This window comes from Chinchilla lanigera, unplaced genomic scaffold (assembly GCF_000276665.1).
Source record: "Chinchilla lanigera isolate Chin_1 unplaced genomic scaffold, ChiLan1.0 scaffold00006, whole genome shotgun sequence".
NCBI classification, from domain to species: Eukaryota; Metazoa; Chordata; class Mammalia; order Rodentia; family Chinchillidae; genus Chinchilla; species Chinchilla lanigera.
Window position 1 is genome coordinate 23,375,061 of NW_004955407.1, and position 6,000 is coordinate 23,381,060.

Below are 6,000 nucleotides of genomic sequence, written 5' to 3' on the forward strand. Positions count from 1 at the left end.
GTACTTGGGTGTACTAATGCCTAGTAGGTACCTAAAAGTGGACAAAACTTGACCTCCATTTGCTAAAACTCTGGATTAAATACTATGTAACTCTACATATAGGTATTTTGGTCATTTAGGGAGTGTCTGTCTAAAGGTTGGAAAAACAAAAGATGTAAGCCCTAAATTTATCTGGCTTGTCTCATCACCCTTTAAGACTGAGAATACCTATGTGTAGAAGTCTCCATTGCCTTAAACCTAGGGTCAACTTAGATCCCTGGAGAGGAGAGCCTCACATGTCTGAGACAGCCACATGTCATGAGGACCCCTCTCAAGGACTACACTGACCCTCAAGTCAGGAGAGTTCTTCACATAGGAAATGAATTTCCCCTTAAATCAAATAATTCATTTGGAGTTAGGGAAACAAGACTGCAACAATGATGAACCAGACCCCAGCTCATTACAGTGCCCCATACAACTTTTCTGTATTCCTTTGTAAATGGGCTGGTGCAGTCTTCTTCATCAGAGTCTGCCCCAGCTAGTATAACTGGAATTGACAGCCATTTCTTATCTTCTATCATTTTCCAATCAAATCTTTTGCCTACAAATATATGAAAGCATTTAAACTTAATTGTAATTCCCTCCATTATCAAAGCAAAGACCTGTGTTAGCCAGTCACAATAGTGAGAGGAAGAAGATCCTCATTATATTTCCTGACATGTAGCTAAATTTGAAAATTTAAAGGATTTCAAAGCTGGTCAATGATAAGAGAATCTTCCTTAAAGTGATTAGATAGTAACATAATAGAGTTATCTATGTACAGAAAATATGTAAATTCACATACTATGTTTTACTCATAGTTGTAATTATAAATACATCACAAATAACTTATCAGGCATTTATTAACTTTATGAAATTAAAACAAATAACAACTTTGTAGCTAACTTATTTCCATATATTATTAAGCAGAAAAACCCAATGGTGTTATGAAAAGAAATGATATACTATTTGTAATTTTAAGACTACATACATTCTAAATGACCACTTACATGGTGGTTAGTATTTTTATACAAAATCATGCACTATGATTACTATATATAAACAAATGTATCTATAATGCTAATTATATTTTAAGAAATCATGAACGTTATGTTAGTCAGTTTTCCCTTACTCTAGCAAAGCACAGAAGATATAAAATTAAAAATAGGAAATGTTTGTTTGGGCTCTTAGCCTCAATGGTTTTGACCCATGGTCACTGGGCCGATTCCTTCTGGGGCCATCAGAAAAGCACTGCGGGGAGCCCATGGTGGAGCAAGGCTCCCTATCTCATGGCAAACAAAAGCAGAAGGGCAAAGGAACAGAAATACTTATGTCCCCTCCAAAGGCACGCCTCCAGGTAACTAACATTCCCTGTGCAACTCGACCCTGTCTCCTAAAATTTCTACCATCTCTTAATAGCAGCATTGGTAGGGAACATTCTTTTATCGTATGGGCCTTTTGGAGACATTGAAGATTCAAAGGTAGTGAATTATCATATGGCAGATAATTCTCTTGTTGGAAATGCTTTGGCTTATTCATATTATTTATTGGTTTTTTTTTTTTTTTTAAACTGGGAATTGAACTCAAGAACTTGTGCTTGCCAAGTAGGCACTATACCACTGAGCTGTATCCCCAGCCCTACTTATTCTTTTATAAAGCAAGTGCAAGCTTCAAATATATTAAACTAAAACTCTAGAGACCAACTTTTTTTTTTAAAGAGGAGGGTTTTCAGAGTTACTCTAGGTGCTAGCCAGACAAAAGAAGGATCGATTCCTGGAACATGTTCCCACAATTATCAGGAGCATATAATGTAGTAAAGTAGTTAGAAAACATTCACCTGACAAGAGTTCTGAGAAGTTTTGTAAATTTAGGAGGAGTACAGTTACTTCCACTGCTTGTAGGTAAAAGCAGCAGACAACATGAAGCACACAAAATTTGGATAGAACAATCAATAAAAAGAAGTAGTTTTTGCTGCTTCATTGCTTAGTGTAAGCAGAATGCAGCGGTGTGGTGATTGTTATTCTGGAGGTTTGAAGCAGGAATGTCAGCATGTAAGAAGGTAGTATGGTTTAATAGTTAATTGTGTTGACTTGGATAAGAAATGAGTAGCAGATTGGTTTAACACAGTTCTGAGTGTGTCTGGGTGATTGACTTACTGAAGATGGAAATCCTCTCTTGCTTGTAAAGGGCACCAACCAATTGGTTTTCTAGCCAGGATAGAATAAAAAGGGAAAGGAAGGAATCTCATTTCTACTGCTTTTAGAGGAGCTCCAGGCTTCACTATCACCTTAGGACATGCATCACCAGGCTTCCAATGTAGACTCTTCAGCTTCCAGCACAGGCCCTTTCGCCCTGATAGGGACTCACACGGGACTCTGCAGTGAGCTCCAGGCATTTGGCTATTGACTGGATTCTTCAGCTTTCCAGCCTGCAGATAGTCCTTTGCATTCTTCCACACCTCACTCTGCAGCAGTCCCTGGAAGCCTTCTTCTCATGAACCCTAACTGATTAACGTGTCTCCTTTCGGTTACTCTTGTTTTTGTTACTGATTTTGGCCCCAAACTGTTCAGAGGTAGCTTCTCTTATTTTCCCTCTCCTCTACTCACTGTCCTGTAATTAAATCTAAGACTTCTTAGAATTTTTCTCTTACAAAGCATGTAGTTTTTTCACATACCAAGCAAGCTGTTACCAGCTGTGTTTATGTTGCAGCCATAAGCTTTTTGCAGGCCCCTGCGTTTGCTGCATGTGAACGGAATTCATAGAACTAACTCTTCCTTTGGTCATGTAGGAGCTATTGGAAATAAAACCTTAGAGTGTATCACTCCTTACTCATCCATGAGTTATAAAGTGTGATTGCATGCATGTGCCCGTGTTCTTGTTCAACAGGGTTTTACGTTTAGAATAACAGTTCTATGAGCTGCAGTGATAAAGCATTGCAGTTCAGTATGTGTGGTTTGAAATGCTGGCCTTATATTACGTGCATGACTATGCTTTAGTTGAATGCAAAAACAAATGCAGAAAATAATATTTCCTTTAAAAATGCATTTTTCCATTGGTCTTGGGTTACAAATTCTATTTAAAATATCTACTGGAATTCTGAAAATGAAAAGGTTATCTATCGTTAAGGAGGACTTTTTTGTTTAATAGCCCCATGCTAAAATTGAATGATACAGTTCTCCATAATTATGTGTTAATTTCAAATTACTCTGTGGGTTTTTCTACAAGTACATATTACAGTGCTGACTGAGTCCAACCTAGGAATTGTGTATCTTGATTTTTGTAGTGCAACAGCATTTGCATCTGAGCAATGAAAATAATCAAATTTAATTTGCCCTCCTATAGAGCATCGAAGTAGCTTTGATTAGCCTATTGAAAGCTTGTGTTGTTTCCCTTGAGTTTCGATGCAGGGGGTACAATTGCTATCATGATGCGACCCAGCAGGAATCCAGAATGTCAAGTCTAAAGTTGACTATATTGAAGACAAAAGAAAACGTCATTGATTTGGAAAAAAAAAAACCAAAAAACAAAAAAACAATTTGTTCATGGCTGTAGCAGACCGTCTGTGTGTCTCCTGGAAATTACTTACCTATATTATCTTGTTACAATTGGTAAAACACAGATTGTGCTTTCTTATTGTTTATTCCAGATATTTTTGGAACTGTTCTTAAAATGCTTCAGAATAACAGTGCCTAGCTCCAACTGAACTGTACCTGCTCTCATAAGCCAGGCTAGAAAACCTCATAATTCATGGGCATTGGGTAAAATACTAAAAAAGGTCTTATTTAAGCAGTACAGAAAAAGTCATGGGATGAGGACTACATTGAACCTGCCTAAAAATATTATAAAAGTAATGAGTAAGAGTCAAACTGCTTCAGCGCAGCTTCATTAAATCCACCTAAACGGTCAGTTCTTAAGACATAGAAAAGTGTCCAATGCACAAGATAAAATTCACAGTGTTTTATGTCTATTTATAGATTAATGAACATGTATTATAATTTATACATGTGCATATATTAAGAATAGGTATTGTAACTGCATTCCGTACACTTAAAATGTTAGTTCATAAATGTTATTATGTACAAGTGTGAATGCACATGAATACATCTTTACATATACAAAAATATTTACATACATACAATATTTACATACATACAAATATTTACATACATACAAATATTTACATACATACGAATGTATTCCCTATGTCTACTGTAGGAGAGAAGAGCTACAATCTACCCTTATAAATTCTTAGGTTGGGTTGTGAATTATGTGGTCAGATTAAGAGGGAGGGCATATTTATTTATGTTTGTGCATACATGGGGATGCATAAAAAATACTAGATGTGAGCAAGGACTGGATGATTTAAGCTTAAATTACATCTGATGATATGGAAAGGAATAGAGATCTGTATTTTCTGGGAGTTGGCATAGATTGGTTATGGGAGGATGGGTGTGGTGGTGCAAATTAACGGTAAACATAGGTTTTCTTATTTTGTGAATAAAATTCTCTTGGGTGGGGGCTGGGCCTTTAGCTCAGTGGCACAGCGCCTGCCTGGCAAGCGCAAGGTCACGAGTTCGATCCCCGGTATCAGAAAAAAAAAACCCAAAACCAAACAAAACAAAACATAACAAAAATTCTCTCGTGTGATAATGATTGCTTCTGTGCAGCTCTTCTGGCACTATCTTTTGTAGATGTAGATGTCCTTTATAAAAGAGCAGCTTTTCAGAGCAACTACCATGCCTACAGCTTCTCAAATTAGCTAGTTAGCAATCATTATGTCAAAAAAGAATATTCTGCAATAGGGTATTTTAACTGACAAATTTCTAATGAGTCATTACAGAAACATTGATAATTGAAATTAAGTAACATAACAAAATATTACAACTTGGTTTCTAAATATCACATTAAACAAAACTAACTAGGGATTTGGTTTCAGAGCTTGGGCACAGAATAAAATAAATGAGGTTGGATTATTTTAGTAGAACATATCTATGATGAATTGGATTATTATTTCTCATTAAATGGCCTAGAAACCTACTATGTCTCTTCCATCATGGGGCACAGGTAGAAGGTGCCATCTGTGATCAGGGTGTCAGGCTTTCCCTGCATTCTATATGTCTGTCACTCGTTGTTGCATTTACCAGCACCCAGAACAATGAAAAATAAATTTGAATTGTTGATAACTCACCCAATCTATGGTATTTTTATAGTAGCTTTAAAACAGGAGCATTCTCTAAAATCCCTGAATTTTGTTGGGGAATTAAAGATTGCTAAGTAAATTACCATGATCAAATTTTTGAAGCAAGAGCCAAAGGGACAAATTCTTCCTAACATGAGATAAAATGTGGACAGGCAATTCTTCCTGATTAAGCAATGAAAAGCTCAGAAATAAGTGCTATTTTAGGACTTTCAGTAAAAGATCCATTATTTTTGATTTTTGTATCTGATTTAGGGCTCTTAAGAAAATTACAGAAGAAAAGGACAGTACTGATCTGATGGATTTCCTTTTGAAGAGCACAAGATCTGGCCCCCAGAATAATGGAAGAAGTCAATACCACTGAAATTTCTAGTCCAGATAGTGAATCTCAAAGACTTAGCAGGACCCCATCTCAAAATAAAAAATCAAAAAGGAAGCTCAGTGTTGTGACATGTTCTTGTAATCCCAAAACTCCTCAAGGCTGAGGTGGGAGGATTACAGGTTTGAGCCCAGCCTGAAACACAGTGAATTAGCAAAGTCTTGCACCAAATTGAAGAAAAAAAAGTAATAAGGCTGTGGTTTTACCTCAGTGCAGTGGCAATGCATTCAATTTCCACTACTGCCAAAAGAAAATTGCTCACAATCCAGGTGTTAACATGCATGTAAATAGTAGATCTGACTTTATTAATTTAAGTACAGAATACCAAATTTCACTTTGGTGGGTATTTTTCAACTCCGTGAAAAGCAAAAAGAAAAAAGAAATTTATAATAAATTATCAGGGGCC